Genomic DNA, 23,222 nt, shown 5'->3' with positions numbered 1-23,222 from the left:
CCTCAACCTAACCCTAATGCTAACGCTAACACTAACCCAAAACGAACCCTAATCCGAACCCGAACCCGAACCTTAGCCTAACCCTAACCCTAACAGTAAACCGAACCCAACCTCGATCCCGAACCTGAACCCTAACACAAATCACAACACCATACTCAACGCTCACCCTAACCCGAACCCGAACCCTTACCGTAGCCTAACCCTAACCCTAACACTAAACTAAACCCGAATTCGAATTCGAATTTGAAACCGAAAGTGAACTCTAAACCTGACCCTAACTCTTACCCTTTCCCTAACCATAACCCCAACGCCAACCCGAACCACAACCCTAACCGGAACCCGAACCCTAACCCTAACCCCAACCCCAATTCCAACCCCAACCGTAACCCTAACCCAACACCAAACCCAACAGCAACACCAACCCAAACCCCGAACCTAACCCGAACACCAACCCAACCCCAACCCGAACCTGAACACATACCCGAATCCGAACTCTAACACTAACGCGAAACCTAAACCTAACCCTAACCCTACCCCAATCCTACCCCAACCCTACCCCAATCCTACCCAAACCCTACCCCAACCCTAAGCCTAAACCCAACCCTAACCCTAACCCCGAGAACAACCCCAGCCCAACACTAAACCTCACCCTCACCCTCACCCCAACCCCAACCCCAACCCTAACCTAAACCCTAGCCCTAACCCTAACCCCAACCCTAACCCCAAGCCCAACCCCAAACCAAAACTCACGCTCACCCTCACCCTCACCCTCACCCTCACCCTAAACCTAACATGAACCCGAACTCTGACCCCAACGCCAACACTATGCCTATTGCTAACCCGAACCCAAACCAGAACCGAAACCCAACCCCTAAACTTAACCCTACCCCAACCCCAACCCCAACCCAAACCCTAATCCTGAACCTAACCCTAATCCTAACCCGCACTCGTACAAGCACCTGCACCCAAACCCGAACCCGAACCCTAACCCCAACCCCAACCAGAAACCTAACCCTAAACCAAACCCCAACCCCAACCCTAACTTTAACCCTAAACCTAATCCCAACTCTAACTCTAACGCTAACACTAACCCTAACCCTAAACCCAACTCCAACCCCAACCCTAGCCCTAACCACAAACCTAAACCTAACCCTAACCCCAAGCACAAGCACAAGCATAACCCGAACCCTATCCCTAACCCTAACCCTATCCCTAATCCTAACCCTATCCCAAACCCTAACCCAAACGCTAACCCTAACCCCAACACCAATCATATCCCTCACCCTCACCCTAACCCCAAACCCAAACCCAACCCTAATCCTAACCCAAACCTTAACCCAAACCCGAACCCGAACCCGACCCTAACCCCAACCCCAACCCCAACCCTAAACCTAACAGTAACGGTAACGGTAACCCCTTCCCCAACCCTAAACCTAACCCAAACCCAAACCCAAACCTTTACACTAACACTAAAACTAACACTAACACCAACACTAACCCGAAACCGAACCCGAACCTGAACCCAAACTTGAAACCGAACCTGAACCAGAACACGAACGAGAATCCTTACCATTACCCTAACACGAATCCCAACCCCAACCCCAACCCTAACCCGGACCCTGACTCTAACCCTTACTCAAACCTGAACCTGAAACAGAACCCGAACCCGAAATCTAATACCAACCCCAACCCCAACCCCAACCCCAACCCGAAACCTATCCCCAACTCGAACCCCAACCCTAACCTTAACGGCAGTTCCAACCCCAACCCCAAACCTAACCCTACCCCCAAACCTAACCCTAACCATAACCCCAACCCCAATTCCAACCTCAACCCCAAGCCTAACCCTAACCTTAACCAAATCCCCAACCCTAACCCTAACCCCAACCCCACTTCCAACCCCAACCATAACCCTAACCCAACCCCAACCCAAACAGCAACACCAACCCAAACCCCGAACCTAACCCTAACTCCAACCAAAACCCAACCCGAACCTGAACACGTACCCGAATCCGAAAACTAACACTAACCTGAAACCTAAACCTAACCCTAACCCTACCCCAACCCTAACCCTACCCCAACACTAACCCTAAACCCAACCCTAACCCTAACCCAAAGCCCAACCCCAACCCCAACACTAAACCTCACCCTCACCCCAACCCCAACCCAAACCCCAACCCTAATCCAAACCCTAACCTTAACCCTACCCCTACCCCTAACCCCAACCCTAACCAGAACCCGAACCTGAACCCCAAACCTAACCCTTACACTAACACCAACACCAACCCCAACCCGACCACAACTCTAACCCTAACTCAACCCCAACTGCAACCCCAACCCCAACCCCAAACTAAAACTCACGCTCACCCTCACCCTAACCCTACCCGCACTCGAACCTGCACCCACACCCGCACCCGAACCCTAATCCCAACCCCAACCAGAAACCTAACCCTAAACCGAACCTGAACCCCAACCCCAACCCCAACGCTAACTGTAACACTAACCCTAACCCTAACCCCAACTCTAACTCTAACTCTAACCCTAACCCTAACCCTAACCCTAACCCTAACGCTAACCCCAACTCCAACTCCAACCCCAACCCTAACCCTAACCCTAACGCTAACCCCAACTCCAACCCCAACCCTAACCCTAACCCTAACCCCAACCCTAACCCTAATCCAAACTGCAACCCCAACCCTAACCCTAACCCCAAACCCAACCCCAACCGCAACCCAACCGCAACCCCAAACCTAAACCTAACTGTAACCCTAACCCTAATCCTGAATCAGAACCCGAACCAGAACCCTTACACTTACCCTAACACGAATCCCAACACCAACCCCAACCCCAACCCTAACCCTGACCCTGACCCTAACCCTTACTCAAACCCGAACCTGAAACAGAACCGGAACCCGAAGTCTAATGCCAACCCCAACACGAACCCGAACCCGAGCCCTATCCCCAACTCCAACCCCAACCCCAACCCTAACCCTAACGGCAATTCCAACCCCAACCCCAACCCTAACCCCAACCCTAACCCCAACCCTAACCCCAACCCTACCCCCAACCCTAACCTTAACCAAATCCCCAACACTAACCATAACCCTAACCCCAACCCAACCCCAACCCCAACCTGAACACATACCCGAATCCGAACACTAACACTAACGCAAAACCTAAACCTACCCCTAACCCTACCCCAACCCTACCCCAACCCTACCCCAACGCTAAGCCTAAACCCAACCCTAACCCTAACCCCAAGCCCAACCCCACCCCAACACTAAACCTCACCCTCACACTCACTCCAACCACAACCCCAACGCTAATCCTAACCCTAACCTTAACCCTAGCCCTAACCCCAACCCTAACCCTGACCCCAAGCCCAACCCCAAACCAAAACTCACCCTCACCCTCACCCTAACCCTAAACCTAAACCTAACCCTAAACCTAACATGAACCCGAACTCTGACCCCAACGCCAACACTATGTTGTTCTTGTTCAGTCGTTCAGTCGTGTCCGACTCTTCGTGACCCCATGGACCATAGCACGCCAGGCCTTCCTGTCCTGCGCTCCCTCCCGGAGTGTGCTCAAGTTCATATTCATTGCATCGGTGATGCTATCTAGCCATCTCATCCTCTGCCGTCCCCTTCTCCTTTTGCCTTCAGTCTTTCCCAGCATCAGGGTCTTTTCCAGGGAGTTTTCTCTTCGCATTAGGTGGCCAAAATATTGGAGCTTCAGCTTCATTATCTGTCCTTCCAATGAGCAGTCAGGGTTGATTTCCTTTAGGATGGACTGATTTGACCTCCTTGCAGTCCAGGGGACTCGTAAGAGTCTTCTCCAGCACCACAGTTCAAAAGCATCAATTCTTCGGCGCTCAGCCTTCCTTATAGTCCAGCTCTCACAGCCATACATTACTACTGGGAAAACCATAGCTTTGATTAGACGGACCTTTGTCGGCAAGGTGATGTCTCTGCTTCTTACTATGCTGTCTAGGTTTGCCATAGCTTTCCTCCCAAGGAGCAAGCGTCTTTTAATTTCATGGCTACAGTCACCATCTGCGGTGATCTTGGAGCCCAAGAAAGTAAAATCTGTCACTGCTTCCATTTCTTCCCCTTCTATATGCCAGGAAGTGATAGGGCCAGATGACATGATCTTAGTTTTTTTAATGTTGAGTTTCAAACCAGCTTTTGCACTCTCCTCTTTCACCCTCAACAAGAGGCTCTTTAGATCCTCTTCGCTTTCTGCCATTAGGGTGGTATCGTCTGCATATCGGAGGTTGTTGATAATTCTCCCGGCAATCTTAATTCCGACCTCTGATTCATCCAATCCGGCATTTCTCATGATGTACTCTGCATATAAGTTAAATAAGCAGGGTGACAATATGCAGCCTTGTCGTACTCCTTTCCCAATTTTGAACCAATCGGTTGTTCCATGTCTGGTTCTTACTGTTGCTCCTTGACCCTCGTACAGGTTTCTCAGGAGACAGGTAAGGTGGTCTGGTACTCCCATCACTTTAAGAATTTGCCATAGTTTGTTGCTAACCCGAACCCAAACCAGAACCGAAACCCAACCCCTAAACTTAACCCTACCCCAACCCCAACCCCAACCCAAACCCTAACCCTAACCCTGAACCTAACCCTAATCCTAACCCGCACTCGTACAAGCACCCGCACCCGAACCCGAACCCTAACCCCAACCCCAACCCCAACCAGAAACCTAACCCTGAACCAAACCCCAACCCTAACTTTAACCCTAAACCTAACCCCAACTCTAACTCTAAAGCTAACACTAACCCTAACCCTAAACCCAACTCCAACCCCAACCCTAGCCCTAACCACAAACCTAAACCTAACCCTAACCCCAAGCACAAGCCCAAGCATAACCCGAACCCAAACCCGAACCCTAACCCTAACCCTATCCCAAACCCTAACCCAAACGCTAACCCTAACCCCAACACCAATCATATCCCTAACCCTCACCCTCACCCTAACCCCAAACCCAAACCCAACCCTAATCCTAACCCAAACCTTAACCCAAACGCGAACCCGAACCCGACCCTAACCCCAACCCCAACCCCAATACTAACCCTAAACCTAACACTAACCCTAACCCGCACTCGAACCTGCACCCGCACCCGCACCCGAACCCTAATCCCAACCCCAACCAGAAACCTAACCCTAAACCGAACCTGAACCCCAACCCCCACGCTAACTGTAACACTAACCCTAACCCCAACTCTAACTCTAACTCTAACACTAACCCTAACCCTAACCCCAACTCCAACTCCAAACCCAACACTAACCCTAACCCTAACCCCAACCCTAATCCAAACGACAACCCCAACCCTAACCCTAACCCCAAACCCAACCCCAACCGCAACCCCAAACCTAAACCTAACTGTAACCCTAACCCTAATCCTGAATCAGAACCCGAACCAGAACCCTTACACTTACCCTAACACGAATCCCAACACCAACCCAAACCCCAACCCTAACCCTGACCCTGACCCTAACCCTTACTCAAACCCGAACCTGAAACAGAACCCGAACCCGAAATCTAATGCCAACCCCAACACGAACCCGAACCCTATCCGCAACTCCAACCCCAACCCCAACCCTAACCCTAAAGGCAATTCCAACCCCAACCCCAACCCCAACCCTAACCCTACCCCCAAACCTAACCCCAACCCAACCCCAACCCGAACCTGAACACATACCCGAATCCGAACACTAACACTAACGCAAAACCTAAACCTAACCCTAACCCTACCCCAACCCTACCCCAACCCTAAGCCTAAACCCAACCCTAACCCTAACCCCAAGCCCAACCCCACCCCAACACTAAACCTCACCCTCACCCTCACCCCAACCACAACCCCAACCCTAATCCTAACCCTAACCTTAACCCTAGCCCTAACCCCAACCCTAATCCTGACCCCAAGCCCAACCCCAAACCAAAACTCACCCTCACCCTAACCCTAACCCTAAACCTAACATGAACCCGAACTCTGACCCCAACGCCAACACTACGCCTATTGCTAACCCGAACCCAAACCAGAACCGAAACCCAACCCCTAAACTTAACCCTACCCCAACCCCAACCCCAATCTGAACCCCAACCCTAAACCCAACCGCAACCCCAACCAGAACCCTAACCCTAAACCGAACCCCAACCCCAACCCTAACTGTAACCCTAAACCTAAACCCAACTCTAACTCTAACGCTAACACTAAACCTAATCATAAACCCAACTCCAACTCCAACCCCAATGCTAGCCCTAACCACAAACCTAAACCTAACCCTAACCCCAAGCACAAGCCCAAGCATCACCCGAACCCGAACCTGAACCCTATCCCTAACCCTAAACCTAACCCTATTCCAAACCCTAACCCAAACGCTAACCCGAACCCGACCCTAACCCCAACCCCAACCCCAACCCGAATATTGGTAACGGTAACCCCTTCCCCAACCCTAAATGGTAATGGTAATGGTAACCCCTTCCCCAACCCTAAACCTAACCCAAACCCAAACCCAAACCTTTACACTAACACTAAAACTAACACTAACACCAACGCTAACCCGAAACCGAACCCGAACCTCAACCCAAACTCGAAACCAAACCTGAACCAGAACACGAACGAGAACCCTTACCATTACCCTAACACGAATCCCAACCCAAACGCAAACCCCAACCCTAACCCTGACCCTGACTCTAACCCTTACTCAAACCCGAACCCGAAACAGAACCCGAAATCTAATGACAACCTCAACCCCAACCCCAACCCGAAACCTATCCCCAACTCCAACCCCAACCCTAACCTTAACGGCAATTCCAACCCCAACCCCAACCCCAACCCTAAACCTACCCCCAAACCTAAACCTAACCACAACCCCAACCCCAATTCCAATTCCAACCCCAACCCTAACCTTAACCAAATCCTCAACCCTAACCCCAACCCCAATTCCAACCCTAACCATAACCCTAACCCTAACCCTAACCTTAACCAAATCCTCAAACCTAACCCTAACCCCAACCCCAATTCCAACCCCTAAACCAAACCCTAACCCAAACCCCAATTCCAACCCTAACCCTAACCCTAAACCTAACACTAACCCAAACCCGAACCCTAACCCTAACCCACACTCGTACAAGCACCTGCACCTGACCCCAAACCCTAACCCTAACCAGAAACCTAACCCTAAACCGAACCCCAACGCCAACCCCAACACTAACTGTAACCCTAAACCTAACCCCAACTCTAACTCTAACCCTAACACTAACCCCAACCCCAACCCTAAACCTAACAGTAACAGTAACGGTAACCCCTTCCCCAACCCTAAACCTAACCCAAAACCAAACCCAAACCTTTACGCTAACATTAACACCAACACTAACACGAAACCGAAACCGAACCCGAACCCGCAACCAAACTCGAAACCGAACGTTAACCAGAACACGAACTAGAACCCTTACCATTACCCTAACACGAATCCCAACCCCAACCCCAACCCCAACCCTAACCCTAAACCTAACACGAACCCTAACCCGCACTCAAAGCTGCACCCGCACCCGTGCCCGAACCCGAACCCTAATCCCAACCCCAAACAGAAACCTAACCCTAAAGCGAACCTGAACCCCAACCCCAACCCCAACGCTAACTGTAACACTAACCCTAACCCCAACTCTAACCCTAACACTAACCCTAACCCTAACCCCAACTCCAACCCCAACCCTAACCCTAACACTAATCCCAATCCCAACCCCAACCGCAACCCCAAACCAACCCTAACTGTAACCACAACCCAAACCCCAAACCTAACCATAACCCCAACCCAACCCCAACCCAAACCTGAACACATATGCGAATCCGAACACTAAGACTAACCCGAAACGTAAACCTAACCCTACCCCAACCATACCCCAACCCTAACCCTAAACCCAACAGTAACCCAAACCCCAACCCCAACCCCAATCCCAACACCAAACCCAACTCCAACCCCATCTCTAAACCTAAGCCTCACCCTCACCCTAATCCCAATCCCATCCCCAACCATAATTCTAATTCTAACCTTAACCTTAACCTTAACCCAAACCCCAACCCGAACACGAACCCGATCCCGAACACGAACACGAACCCAAACCCAAACCCTAACCCCAACCCCAATCCCAACCGTAACCCTGAACCTAACCCTAACCCTCACCCTAATCCCAACCCTAATTCCAAAACCAACACTAACTCTAACCCTAACCTTAGCCAATCCAACCCAACCCTAACCCCAACCTGAACCTAATCCGAACCCTCACCCTAACCCTAACGCTAACGCTAACACTAACCCTAAAACGAACCCTAATCCGAACCCAAACCTTAGCCTAACCCTAACCCTAACAGTAAACCGAACCCAACCTCGATCCCGAACCTGAACCCTAACCCAAATCCCAACACCATACTCAAGGCTCACCCGAACCCGAACCCTTACCGTAGCCTAACCCTAACCCCAACACTAAACCCGAATTCGAATTCAAATTCAAACCCGAACCCTAACTCTAACCCTGACCCTAACACTTACCCTTTTCCTAACCCTAACCCCAACGGCAAAGCCAAGCCCAACCCCAACCCTAACCCTAACCCAAACCCAAACCCAAACCCTAAACCTAACCCTAACCCTAACCCTAACCATAAACCCAAACACAACCTGAACCCGAACACAAACCCGACCCCGGACCCTAATCCTAACCCTACCCCTAATCCCAACCCCAACCCAAACAATAACTCTAACCCTAACCCTAACCCCTACACCAACCCCAACCCCAAACCTACCCCTACCCCTAACCCGAACCCGAAACCCACCTGAACCATAACCCGAACCCGTACCCGAACACGAACATTATCCCTAAACCTAAACCTAACCGCAACCCTAACCCTAACCCAACCCCAACCCCAACCCCAACCCTAACCGAACCCTGACCCTGACACTGACCCCGAACACTAACCCTACCCCTAACCCCAACCCTAATTCTAACCCTAACCCTAAACTAAACTCAACCCCAAGCTCAAACCTAACCCGAACCCGAACCCTAAACCCAACCCTAATTCCAGCACGAACCCTAACACAAACCCTCACCCTCACCCTAACCCTATCTCCAACCCTAACCCAACCCAATCCAACCCTAACCCCAACCCGAACCTAAACCTAACCTTCACCCACACCCTCACCCTAACGCTAATGCTAATGCTAACACTAACACTAAACTGAACACGAACCCGAACCCGAATCCGACCCAGACCCCAACCCTGAACCCTAACCCTAGCCAAACCCTAACCCTAAACCGAACACGAACTCGAACTCGAATCTGAACCTGAACCCTGATCCTAATCCCAACCCCAACCCCAACCCCTATCCAACTCAATGCTCACCCTATCCCGAACCCGAACCCTTACCGTAGCCTAACCCTAACCCTAACACTAAACTGAACCCGAATTTGAACCCGAACTCTAACCCTGACCCTAACTCTTACCCTTTCCCTAACCCTAACCCCAACGCCAACCCCAACCCTAACCCGAACCCTAACCCTAACCCTAACCCTAAATCGTTACATAGCCTATCACGTGTTGTTGTTTTTTTTTTACTTTACAGGGAAATTGTGGTGGCGGAAGCCGGTCGGAAGACTGGCAGCTGCCACCGCCACCTCCGAAACGCTGCCGAAACGTTGCTGGGACCCACTGCTGAGAGGGACATTCGAAGGAGGTAAGTCCTTTCCCGGGGGGGGGGCGGGAGTTTGTCGGAGAGTTTCACCACCAATTTCGGGGGGCCGAAGGCGTTGGCCTTCGGCCTCCCGGAGTTTCATGGAGAAATTCTCTGCCATCCCTACCTAAATCTAAACTAAACCATAACCCGAACCCGAACACGAAACCGAACCTGGACCCTAACCCTAACCCTAATCCCAACCCCAACAATAACCCTAACCCTAACCCCAACCCTAACTCTAACCCTAACCTTAACCCGAAGCCCAACACCTACACCAACCCCAACCCCAAACCTACCCCTACCCCTACCCCTAACCTGAACCCGAACCCGAACCCCACCCGAACCACAACCCGAACCTGAACCCAAACACTAACCCTAAACCTAATCCCAGCCCAACCCTAACCCTAACCCAACCCCAAACCCGACCCTGACCCCGAACCCTGAAACTAAACTCAACCCCAACCTGAACCCTAACCGGAACCCGAACCCTAAACCCAACCATAATTCCAACACGAACCCTAACACTAACCTTCACCCTAACCCAAACCCTATCTCCAACCCCAACCCTAACCCTAACCGTAACCCAACCCAATCCAACCCTAAACCCAACCCGAACCTAAACCTAACCCTCACCCACACCCTCACCCTAAGGCTAACGCTAATGCTAACACTAACACTAAACCGAACCCGAATCTGACCCCTGCCCCGACCCCGAACCCTAACCCTAGCCAAACCCTAACCCTAACCCTAAACCGAACCCCAACTCGAACTCGAATCCGAACCTGAAACCTGATCCTAATCCCAACCCCAACCCCTATCCCGAACCTGAACACGTACACGAACACGAACCCAAACCCGAATACTAACCCTAACCCTAACCCGAACCCCAACCCTAACCCCAATCCCAACCCTAAACCTAACCCTCACAATCACCCTAAACCCAACCCCAACCCCAAACCTAATACTAACCCTAAAATTAACCCAAACCCTAACCCTAACACGAAACCAAACATGAACCCTAACCATAATCCTAGCCCCAACCCTAACCCGAACCCGAACCCGAACATGAAACCGAACCCTAACCCTAACCCCAACCTTATGCCTAATACTAACCCCATCCCCAACCACAACCCTCACCCTCACGCTAACGCTAACCGTAAACCGAACCCGAATCCGAAACCGAACCCAAACCTGTAACCCTACTCTTAACCTAACCCTAACCCTAACACTAAACCAAACCCAAACTCGAACCCGAACCCAAATCTGAACCCGAACCCAAACCCGAACCTGAACCCTAACCCTAATCCCAACCCCCAACACAACCCTAATCCAAACCCCAACCCCAACCCCAACCCAACCCCAACACTAACCCGAACCCGAACCCGAACCCGAACTGGAACACTAAACCTAACCCTCACCCTCACCCTCACCCTAACACCAACCCAACCCTAGACCTTAAACTCACCCTAACCCTAACCCTAACACCAACCCCAAACCCAACCGTATCCCGCATCTTAACGCAAACCCGAACCCGAACCTGATACTGAACCCAAAACCTAACCCTAACCCTAACGCTAACCCTAAACCCAAATGCAACCCGAACCCGAAAATGAACCCGAACCCGGACCCTAACCCTACCCCTACCCCTAATCCCAACCCCAACCCCAACAATAACCCTAAACCTAACCCCAACCCTAACTTTAACTCTAACCCTAACCCTAACCCCAACCCCTCCACCAACCCCAACACCAAACCGAACCCCACCTGAACCATAACCTGAACCCGTACCCGAACCCGAACATTATCCCTAAACATAAACCTAACCCCAACCCTAACCCTAACCCAACCCCAACACCAACCCTAACCCAACCCCGACCCTGACACTGACCCCGAACGCTAACGCTACCCCTAACCCCAACCCTAATTCTAACCCTAACCCTAAACTAAACCCAACCCCAAGCTGAAACCTAACCCTCATCCGAACCTAAACCTAACCCTCACCTACAACCTCACGCTAACGCTAATGCTAACACTAACACTAACACTAAACTGAACACGAACACTAACACGAACATGAACACGAACACGAACCCGAATCCGACCCCGACCCCGAACCCTAACCCTAGCCAAACCCTAACCCTAAACCGAACCCGAACTCGAACTCGAATCCGAACCTGAACCCTGATCCTAATCCCAACCCCAACCCCAACCCCTATCCCAACCCTAACTCTAAAACCAACCGTAACACTAAACCGGAACCCTAACCCTAACCCCAATCCCAACCCTAAACCTAACCCTCACAAACACCCTAAACCCAACCCCAACCCCAAACCTAATACTGACCCTAAGCTTAACCCAAACCCTAACACTAACCCGAAACTGAACATGAAACGTAATGGTAATCCTAACCCCAACCCTAACCCGAACCCGAACCTGAACACGAAACCGAACCCTAACCCTAACCCCAAACTTAAGCCTAACACTAACCCCATCCCCAAACCCAACACGAACCGCAACCCTAACCCTGAACCTAAACCTAACCCTAAACCTAACCCCAACGCTAATTCAAACACCAACCCTAACCCCAACGCTCACCCTAACCCTAACCCAAACCCTATCCCCAACTCCAACCCAACCCAAACCTAACCCTACCCCAACCCAACCCAACCCGAACCCCAACCCGAACGTAACACAAACCCTAATCCTAAACCTTACCCTCACCCTAACCCTAACGCTAACACTAACACTAACACCGTTAACTGAACCCGAATCCGACCCCGAACCCTAACCCTAGCCAAACCCTAACCCTAAACCGAACCCGAACTCAAACTCGAATCCAAACCTGAACCCTGATCCTAATCCCAACCCCAACCCCAACCCCTATCCCAACCCTAACTCTAAAACCAACCGTAACCCTAAACCGGAACCCTAACCCTAACCCGAAAACCAACCCCAACCCGAACATGAACACGTACTCGAACACGAACACGAACCCGAATACTAACCCTACCCCTACCCCTACCCAACACTAACTCTAACCCTAACCCTAACCCCAACCCTAACCCTAACCCCAACCCCAACCCTAACCCCAATCCCAACCCTAAACCTAACCCTCACAAACGCCCTAAACCCAACCCCAACCCCAAACCTAATACTGACCCTAAACTTAACCCAAACCCTAACACTAACCCGAAACTGAACATGAAACGTAACGGTAATCCTAACCCCAACCCTAACCCGAACCCGAACCTGAACACGAAACCGAACCCTAACCCTAACCCCAAACTTAAGCCTAACACTAACCCCATCCCCAAACCCAACAGGAACCGCAACCCTAACCTAAACCTAACCCTAAACCTAACCCCAACCCTAATTCAAACACCAACCCTAACCCCAACGCTCACCCTAACCCTAACCCAAACCCTATCCCCAACTCCAACCCAACCCAAACCTAACCCTACCCCAACCCAACCCAACCCGAAACCCAACCCGAACGTAACACTAACCCTAACCCTAAACCTCACCCTCACCCTCACCCTAACGCTAACACTAATACTAACACCGTTAACTGAACCCGAACCCGAACCCATAACCCTAACCCTAGCCTTACCCTAACCCTAACACTAAACCGAACCCGAACCCAAATCTGAACCCAAGCCCAAACCCGAACCCGAACCCGAATACTAACCCTAACCCTAACCCTACCCCAACCCTAACCCGAACACGAACCAGAACCCGAACCCTAACCCCAAACCTAACTCCAACACTAACACTAACACTAATCCTAAACCGAACCCTAATCTGAATTCATCCCGAACTCGAACTCAAACCAAAACCCGAACCTGAACCCTAACCCTAATCCCAACCCCAAGCTCAACGCTCAATCTAACGCTAACCCTAACCCTAACCATAGCCTAACCCTAACCCTAATAGTAAACCAAACCCGAACTCGAAACCGAACCTGAACCCGAAACCGAAACTGAAACCGAACCATAACCCGAACCCGAACCCGAACCTGAACCCGAACCCTAACACTAAGCCCAACCCCAAGCCCCACCCTAACCCTAACCCTAAACCCAACCCTAACTCTAACCTAAACCCAAAAAAGAACCAGAACCCCAACCCCAACCCCAACACCAACCCCAACCCCATCCCTAAACCTAAGCCTCACACTCACCCTCACCCTCACCCTAATCACAATCCCATTCCCAAACCTAATCCTAACCCTAACCTTAACCTTAACCTTAACCCAAACCCTAACACGAACCCAAAGCCTAACCGTAACCCTAAACCGGACCCCAACCCCAACCCCAACCCAAACCCCAACCCCAACCCTAAACCTAACCCCAAACCCAACGCTAACCCCAACCCTAAACCTAACCCTCACCCTCACCCAAACCTCATCCCAACCCCAACCCAACCCTAATCATAACCCTAATCTTAACCCAAACTCTAACCCAAACCCTAACCCAAACCCTAACCCCAACAATAACCCGAACCCGAACCCAATCTCGAACCCCAAACCTAAACTCACACCAACGCCAACCCGAACCCTAACCCTAAACATTACCCAAACCCGAATGCTAATCGCAACCTCAACCCCAACCCTAGGCCTAACCCAAACCCGAACCCGAACCCGAATCCGACCCACAACCACAAACCCAACCCCAATCCAAACACGAAACCTAACCCTAACCCTAACCCTAACTGTAACCCGAACCCAAAACCGAAGCAAAACCTTAACCCAAACCCGAACCTGAACCCTAACTTTAACACCAACCCCAACCCAAACCCAACCCCAAACCTAGCCCTAACCTGAACCCGAACCCAAACCCAAACCAGTACCTGTACCTGAACCCGAACCCGAACCTGAATCCTAACTCTAACCATAACCCTAACTGCAACCCTAACCCTCACAGAAAACTCCAACCACAACCACAACTCTAACACTAATTGTAACGCGAACCCAAACCCGAACACAAACCCCTACAAGAAACATATCCATTACCCGAACACTAACCCTAATCCTAACCCTAACCCCAATCCTAACCCTAACCCTAACTCTACCCCTATCCCCATCCCCAATCACAACCCCAACCCCAACCCTAACCCCAACCCTAACCCTAACCCAAACCTGAACCCGAACCCTAAACCTTACCCTAACCCTAAAGCGAACCCGAACACGAACTCTGACGCTAGCCTAAATGTAAGCCTAAACCTAACGCGAACACGAAGCCGACTCCGAACCCGAAACAGTACCTGTACCTGAACCTTATCCCGAACCCGAACCTGAATCCTAACTCTAACCCTAACCCTAACCCTAACTGCAACCCTAACCCTCACAGAAAACTCCAACCCCAACCACAACTCTAAAACTAACCGTAACGCGAACCCAAATCCAAACACAAACCCCTATCCCCATCCCCAACCACAACCCCAACCCCAACCATAGCCCTAACCCTAACCCAACACAAACCCCAACCCCAACCCCAACCGCAACCCCAACCACAAACCTAACCCTAACCCCAACCCCAATTCCAACCCCAACCTCAAGCCTAACCCTAACCGTAACCCCAATTCTAACCCTAACCCTAACCCCAACCCCAAAACTAACCCCAACCCCAAACCTAACCCAAACCCGAACCGGAAACCGAACCTGAACCAGAACCCCAAACACTAAACCTAAACTGAACCCGAATGTGAACCTGAACCCGATCCTTAACCCTAACCCTAACCCTAGGCCTAAGCCTAACCCTAAACCCAACTCTAATCCTAACCCCAACCCTAAGGCTCACCCTGAGCCCAACCCAACCCTAAACCTAAACCTCAGCCTAACCCTAACCTTCACGTTAAACCCAACCCCAACCCTAACACGAACCCCAACCCCAATCCTGAACCCGAACCTGAACACATACTCGAACCCGAACCCAAACCAAAATAGTAACCCTAACCCTAATCCTACCCCAACACTAACCCTATCCCCAACCCCAACCCTAAACCTGACCCCAACCCTAACCCTAACCCTAAACCGAACCCGAACTTGAACCCGAAGCCTAACCCTAACCCCAAACCTAACCCGAACCCTAACACTAACCCCATCCCCAACCCCAACCCTAACCCTGAACCTAACCCTAACCCTAACCAACCCTAACCCTCACCCTAACCCTAATGCTAATGCTAACGCTAAGGCTAACGCTAAAACTAACACTAATGCTAACCGTAAAGCGAACACAAACCCGAATCCGAACCCGAACCCGTAACCCTAACCCTAGCCGTACCCTCACCCTAACACTAAATCGAACCCGAAATCGAACCCGAACTCAAATGCGAACCCGAACCTGAAGCCTAAACCTAATCCCAACCCCAACACTAACCCTAATCCTAACCCTAACCGCAACCCCTACCCCAACCTTAACCCTAATCCCAAACCTAACCCTAACCTGAACACTACTCCTAACCCTAACCCCAACCCCAACACCAACCTGAAACCGAACCAGAACACGTACTCGAACCCGAACCCGAACCCGAATACTAACCCTAACCCTAACCCTACCCCTACCCCAACCCTAACCCGAACCCCTACAAGAAACAGAACCACTACCCGAACACTAACCCTAATCCTAACCCTAACCCCAATCCTAACCCTAACCCTAACTCTACCCCTATCCTCATCCCCAACCACAACCCCAACCCCAACCCTAACCCTAACCCAACACAAACCCCAACCCCAACCGCAACCCCAACCACAAACCTAACCCTAACCCCAACCCCAATTCCAACCCCAACCTCAAGCCTAACCCTAACCGTAACCCCAATTCTAACCCTAACCCTAACCCCAACCCCAAAACTAACCCCAACCCCAACCCCAAACCTAACCCAAACCCGAACTGGAAACCGAACCTGAACCAGAACCCCAAACACTAAACCTAAACTGAACCCGAATGCGAACCTGAACCCTAACCCTAACCCTAACCCTAGGCCTAACCCTAACCCTAAAACCAACTCTAATCCTAACCCCAACCCTAAGGCTCACCCTAACCCCAACCCAACCCTAAACCTAAAACTCAGCCTAACCCTAACCTTCACCTTAAACCCAACCCCAACCCTGAACCCGAACCTGAACATGTACTCGACCCTGAACCCAAACCAAAATGGTAACCCTAACCCTAATCCTACCCCAACACTAACCCTATCCCCAACCCCAACCCTAAACCTGACCCCAACCCTAACCCTAACCCTAAACCGAACCCGAACTTGAACCCGAAGTCTTACCCTAACCCCAAACCTAACCCTAACCCTAACACTAACCTCATCCCCAACCCCAACTCGAACTCCAACCCTAACCCTGAACCTAACCCTAACCCTAACCAACTCTAACCCTTACCCTAACCGTAATGCTAACGCTAACACTAACACTAACCGTAAACCGAACCCGAACCCAAATCCGAACCCGTAACCTTAACCCTAGCCTTACCCTAACCCTAACACTAAAACGAACCCAAACTCGAACTCGAACCCAAATCCGAACCTGAAGCCTAAACCTAATCCCAACCCCAACCCCAACACTAACCCTAACCCTAATCCTAACCCTAACTGCAACCCCTACCCCAACCCTTACCCTAATCCCAAACCTAACCCTAACCTGAATACTAATCCTAACCCTAACCCCAACCCCAACACCAACACCAACCCGAAACCAAACCAGAACACGTACTCGAAACCGAACCCGAAACCGAACCCGAATACTAACCCTAACCCTAACCCTACCCCAACCCCAAACCTACCCCAAACCCGAACACGAACCCGAACCCGAACCCTAGCCCTAACTCCAAACCTAACCCTAACACTAACACTAATCCTAAACCGAACCCTAATCCGAATTCATCCCCAACTCAAACTCGAACTCGAACCCGAACCTGAACCCTAACGCTAATCCCAACCCCAAGCTCAACGCTCAACCTAACGCTAACCCTAACCGAACCCTAACCGTAGCCTAACCCTAACCCTAATAGTAAACCAAACCCGAACTCGAACCCGAACCTGAACCCAAAACCGAAACCGAACACTAACTCTAACCCGAACCATAAACCTAACCCTAAGCCCAACCCCAACCCCAACCCTAACCCTAAACCCAACCCTAACTCTAACCTGAACCCGAACAAGAACCCGAACCCCAACCCCAACCCCAAATCCAACACCATCCCTAAACCTAAGCCTCACCCTCACCCTAATCCCAATAACATCCCCAACCCTAATCCTAACCCTAACCTTAACCTGAACCCAAACCCCAACGCAAACACAAACACGAACACGAACCGAAACCCTAACCCTAACCCTGACCACAACCCCAACCCCAACCCTAACCCTGAACCTAACCCTAACCCTAATCCCAACCCTAATTCCAAAACCAACACTAACCCTAACCCTCACCCTAATCCTAACCCTATCCCCAACCCCAACCCAACCCCAACCCTAACCTTACCCAATCCCACCCAACCCTAACCCCAACCTGAACCTAACCCGAACCCTCAACCTAACCCTAATGCTAACGCTAACACTAACCCAAAACGAACCCTAATCCGAACCCGAACCCGAACCTTAGCCTAACCCTAACCCTAACAGTAAACCGAACCCAACCTCGATCCCGAACCTGAACCCTAACACAAATCACAACACCATACTCAACGCTCACCCTAACCCGAACCCGAACCCTTACCGTAGCCTAACCCTAACCCTAACACTAAACTAAACCCGAATTCGAATTCGAATTTGAAACCGAAAGTGAACTCTAAACCTGACCCTAACTCTTACCCTTTCCCTAACCATAACCCCAACGCCAACCCGAACCACAACCCTAACCGGAACCCGAACCCTAACCCTAACCCCAACCCCAATTCCAACCCCAACCGTAACCCTAACCCAACACCAAACCCAACAGCAACACCAACCCAAACCCCGAACCTAACCCGAACACCAACCCAACCCCAACCCGAACCTGAACACATACCCGAATCCGAACTCTAACACTAACGCGAAACCTAAACCTAACCCTAACCCTACCCCAATCCTACCCCAACCCTACCCCAATCCTACCCAAACCCTACCCCAACCCTAAGCCTAAACCCAACCCTAACCCTAACCCCGAGAACAACCCCAGCCCAACACTAAACCTCACCCTCACCCTCACCCCAACCCCAACCCCAACCCTAACCTAAACCCTAGCCCTAACCCTAACCCCAACCCTAACCCCAAGCCCAACCCCAAACCAAAACTCACGCTCACCCTCACCCTCACCCTCACCCTAAACCTAACATGAACCCGAACTCTGACCCCAACGCCAACACTATGCCTATTGCTAACCCGAACCCAAACCAGAACCGAAACCCAACCCCTAAACTTAACCCTACCCCAACCCCAACCCCAACCCAAACCCTAATCCTGAACCTAACCCTAATCCTAACCCGCACTCGTACAAGCACCTGCACCCAAACCCGAACCCGAACCCTAACCCCAACCCCAACCAGAAACCTAACCCTAAACCAAACCCCAACCCCAACCCTAACTTTAACCCTAAACCTAATCCCAACTCTAACTCTAACGCTAACACTAACCCTAACCCTAAACCCAACTCCAACCCCAACCCTAGCCCTAACCACAAACCTAAACCTAACCCTAACCCCAAGCACAAGCACAAGCATAACCCGAACCCTATCCCTAACCCTAACCCTATCCCTAATCCTAACCCTATCCCAAACCCTAACCCAAACGCTAACCCTAACCCCAACACCAATCATATCCCTCACCCTCACCCTAACCCCAAACCCAAACCCAACCCTAATCCTAACCCAAACCTTAACCCAAACCCGAACCCGAACCCGACCCTAACCCCAACCCCAACCCCAACCCCAACCCTAAACCTAACAGTAACGGTAACGGTAACCCCTTCCCCAACCCTAAACCTAACCCAAACCCAAACCCAAACCTTTACACTAACACTAAAACTAACACTAACACCAACACTAACCCGAAACCGAACCCGAACCTGAACCCAAACTTGAAACCGAACCTGAACCAGAACACGAACGAGAATCCTTACCATTACCCTAACACGAATCCCAACCCCAACCCGAACCCTAACCCGGACCCTGACTCTAACCCTTACTCAAACCTGAACCTGAAACAGAACCCGAACCCGAAATCTAATACCAACCCCAACCCCAACCCCAACCCCAACCCGAAACCTATCCCCAACTCGAACCCCAACCCTAACCTTAACGGCAGTTCCAACCCCAACCCCAAACCTAACCCTACCCCCAAACCTAACCCTAACCATAACCCCAACCCCAATTCCAACCTCAACCCCAAGCCTAACCCTAACCTTAACCAAATCCCCAACCCTAACCCTAACCCCAACCCCACTTCCAACCCCAACCATAACCCTAACCCAACCCCAACCCAAACAGCAACACCAACCCAAACCCCGAACCTAACCCTAACTCCAACCAAAACCCAACCCGAACCTGAACACGTACCCGAATCCGAAAACTAACACTAACCTGAAACCTAAACCTAACCCTAACCCTACCCCAACCCTAACCCTACCCCAACACTAACCCTAAACCCAACCCTAACCCAAAGCCCAACCCCAACCCCAACACTAAACCTCACCCTCACCCCAACCCCAACCCAAACCCCAACCCTAATCCAAACCCTAACCTTAACCCTACCCCTACCCCTAACCCCAACCCTAACCAGAACCCGAACCTGAACCCCAAACCTAACCCTTACACTAACACCAACACCAACCCCAACCCGACCACAACTCTAACCCTAACTCAACCCCAACTGCAACCCCAACCCCAACCCCAAACTAAAACTCACACTCACCCTCACCCTAACCCTAACCCGCACTCGAACCTGCACCCACACCCGCACCCGAACCCTAATCCCAACCCCAACCAGAAACCTAACCCTAAACCGAACCTGAACCCCAACCCCAACCCCAACGCTAACTGTAACACTAACCCTAACCCTAACCCCAACTCTAACTCTAACTCTAACCCTAACCCTAACCCTAACCCTAACCCTAACCCTAACGCTAACCCCAACTCCAACTCCAACCCCAACCCTAACCCTAACCCTAACGCTAACCCCAACTCCAACCCCAACCCTAACCCTAACCCTAACCCTAACCCCAACCCTAACCCTAATCCAAACTGCAACCCCAACCCTAACCCTAACCCCAAACCCAACCCCAACCGCAACCCAACCGCAACCCCAAACCTAAACCTAACTGTAACCCTAACCCTAATCCTGAATCAGAACCCGAACCAGAACCCTTACACTTACCCTAACACGAATCCCAACACCAACCCCAACCCCAACCCTAACCCTGACCCTGACCCTAACCCTTACTCAAACCCGAACCTGAAACAGAACCGGAACCCGAAGTCTAATGCCAACCCCAACACGAACCCGAACCCGAGCCCTATCCCCAACTCCAACCCCAACCCCAACCCTAACCCTAACGGCAATTCCAACCCCAACCCCAACCCTAACCCCAACCCTAACCCCAACCCTAACCCCAACCCTAACCTTAACCAAATCCCCAACACTAACCATAACCCTAACCACAACCCAACCCCAACCCCAACCTGAACACATACCCGAATCCGAACACTAACACTAACGCAAAACCTAAACCTAACCCTAACCCTACCCTAACCCTACCCCAACCCTACCCCAACGCTAAGCCTAAACCCAACCCTAACCCTAACCCCAAGCCCAACCCCACCCCAACACTAAACCTCACCCTCACACTCACTCCAACCACAACCCCAACGCTAATCCTAACCCTAACCTTAACCCTAGCCCTAACCCCAACCCTAACCCTGACCCCAAGCCCAACCCCAAACCAAAACTCACCCTCACCCTCACCCTAACCCTAAACCTAAACCTAACCCTAAACCTAACATGAACCCAAACTCTGACCCCAACGCCAACACTATGTTGTTCTTGTTCAGTCGTTCAGTCGTGTCCGACTCTTCGTGACCCCATGGACCATAGCACGCCAGGCCTTCCTGTCCTGCGCTCCCTCCCGGAGTGTGCTCAAGTTCATATTCATTGCATCGGTGATGCTATCTAGCCATCTCATCCTCTGCCGTCCCCTTCTCCTTTTGCCTTCAGTCTTTCCCAGCATCAGGGTCTTTTCCAGGGAGTTTTCTCTTCGCATTAGGTGGCCAAAATATTGGAGCTTCAGCTTCATTATCTGTCCTTCCAATGAGCAGTCAGGGTTGATTTCCTTTAGGATGGACTGATTTGACCTCCTTGCAGTCCAGGGGACTCGTAAGAGTCTTCTCCAGCACCACAGTTCAAAAGCATCAATTCTTCGGCGCTCAGCCTTCATTATAGTCCAGCTCTCACAGCCATACATTACTACTGGGAAAACCATAGCTTTGATTAGACGGACCTTTGTCGGCAAGGTGATGTCTCTGCTTCTTACTATGCTGTCTAGGTTTGCCATAGCTTTCCTCCCAAGGAGCAAGCGTCTTTTAATTTCATGGCTACAGTCACCATCTGCGGTGATCTTGGAGCCCAAGAAAGTAAAATCTGTCACTGCTTCCATTTCTTCCCCTTCTATATGCCAGGAAGTGATAGGGCCAGATGCCATGATCTTCGTTTTTTGAATGTTGAGTTTCAAACCAGCTTTTGCACTCTCCTCTTTCACCCTCAACAAGAGGCTCTTTAGATCCTCTTCGCTTTCTGCCATTAGGGTGGTATCGTCTGCATATCGGAGGTTGTTGATAATTCTCCCGGCAATCTTAATTCCGACCTCTGATTCATCCAATCCGGCATTTCTCATGATGTACTCTGCATATAAGTTAAATAAGCAGGGTGACAATATGCAGCCTTGTCGTACTCCTTTCCCAATTTTGAACCAATCGGTTGTTCCATGTCTGGTTCTTACTGTTGCTCCTTGACCCTCGTACAGGTTTCTCAGGAGACAGGTAAGGTGGTCTGGTACTCCCATCACTTTAAGAATTTGCCATAGTTTGTTGCTAACCCGAACCCAAACCAGAACCGAAACCCAACCCCTAAACTTAACCCTACCCCAACCCCAACCCCAACCCAAACCCTAACCCTAACCCTGAACCTAACCCTAATCCTAACCCGCACTCGTACAAGCACCCGCACCCGAACCCTAACCCCAACCCCAACCCCAACCAGAAACCTAACCCTGAACCAAACCCCAACCCCAACCCTAACTTTAACCCTAAACCTAACCCCAACTCTAACTCTAAAGCTAACACTAACCCTAACCCTAAACCCAACTCCAACCCCAACCCTAGCCCTAACCACAAACCTAAACCTAACCCTAACCCCAAGCACAAGCCCAAGCATAACCCGAACCCAAACCCGAACCCTAACCCTAACCCTATCCCAAACCCTAACCCAAACGCTAACCCTAACCCCAAC

Source organism: Heloderma suspectum, chromosome 6, assembly GCF_057233095.1.
Source record: "Heloderma suspectum isolate Gila_16-S chromosome 6, 16-S_ref, whole genome shotgun sequence".
Lineage (NCBI taxonomy): Eukaryota > Metazoa > Chordata > Lepidosauria > Squamata > Helodermatidae > Heloderma > Heloderma suspectum.
The sequence above is the reverse complement of the archived record's forward strand: the minus strand, read 5'-3'. Positions refer to the sequence as shown.